The following is a 1,207-nucleotide window of genomic DNA, read 5'->3' as shown; positions in this document are numbered from 1 at the left end:
GCGGGGAAAAGGGGCGGAGATAAGGGGCGGGGCGACCGCATACAAATGAGCACAGGGCGGGGCGCGAGCCTACAGCGTTCCCCAGGTTACTGCAGCCGAGTGAGAACAGATGAGACAAGATAATCCAAAAATATAAACACGTTAGTTTAACAAAAAATAAACAAATCGGTGTTGATTTTAATGTCATTTGTTGTGTCGTGTCCTAGTTAAGTTTGGTAGGAAGAACAGAAACGGTAGTCACACTTCCTGTTTAGTTTCGTCACATGGAGCACAGCTCTTAATGTGATAAGACGCCATCTTGTGACTGAAAACAGGCAGCGCGGATAAAGCAGCAGTTTCTCAAATGTCTGTGTGAGTGTGTGTTGCAACAATACATACAAGAGACAGCCACACCTAACACACAGATCTCATAACAATCAAGGATCCGGGGATATGTGTTAATGACGGTGCAGGTGGAAACGACTAACAACTAGGCTACTATTTCTTTGTAGCTCATATTGTATGGACACTGGAAGCGTGATATACAAAAAGCACATATAAATAAAATGTTAAATTGGAATTGTAAAAAAACCCCTAATGAATAAAAAAATATTAATGGCTTCAATAAATATCTTCTTGTTCTTTTCTTCCTCCTCCTGTTATAATGATGATGATTGTTGTTGTTACTGGGTTACTGTCTGTGTGGAGTTTCTCCCTGTGTCTGCCTGGGTTTTCTCTGGGTTCTCCAGTTTCCTCCCATCTCCCAAAAACACTAAGGTGCCCATAGGTGTGAGCCATTGTAACTGACAGGATAAAGCATTATTGAACATGATGCACACATAAATGTGTGCATCATGTTTTTCTTTTCTTCTTCTTCTTCTTCTTCTTATTATTATTATTATGAGTAGTAGAAGTATTTAAGTAAAATAAAAAAGAAAAAAATGCTTTTTTAATGAAATAATATATTTTTTTAATGCTCAAAAGGCAGGTCAGTGATGTCTCAGTAATGGGTGGTGGGGGCTCAGCAGTTAAGATTTTACTGATTGAAAGGGTGAAAGTTCACATTCCAGCACTGGCAAAGTTCCACCTTCCTTCAACTGCTCCAGGATTGTTCTCCTATGGCTTACTTACTGTCCTGACCACAACTTCCTTCCAATGTTGACTATGTGAAGAGCAAAGTTTTGTGTATATTTTTCTTTTATATCATGACACTTTAATATGCCTGCTT

The sequence above is a fragment of the Ictalurus furcatus genome, chromosome 3 (assembly GCF_023375685.1).
Source record: "Ictalurus furcatus strain D&B chromosome 3, Billie_1.0, whole genome shotgun sequence".
Classification (NCBI taxonomy): Eukaryota; Metazoa; Chordata; class Actinopteri; order Siluriformes; family Ictaluridae; genus Ictalurus; species Ictalurus furcatus.
This window is presented reverse-complemented; position numbering follows the sequence as displayed.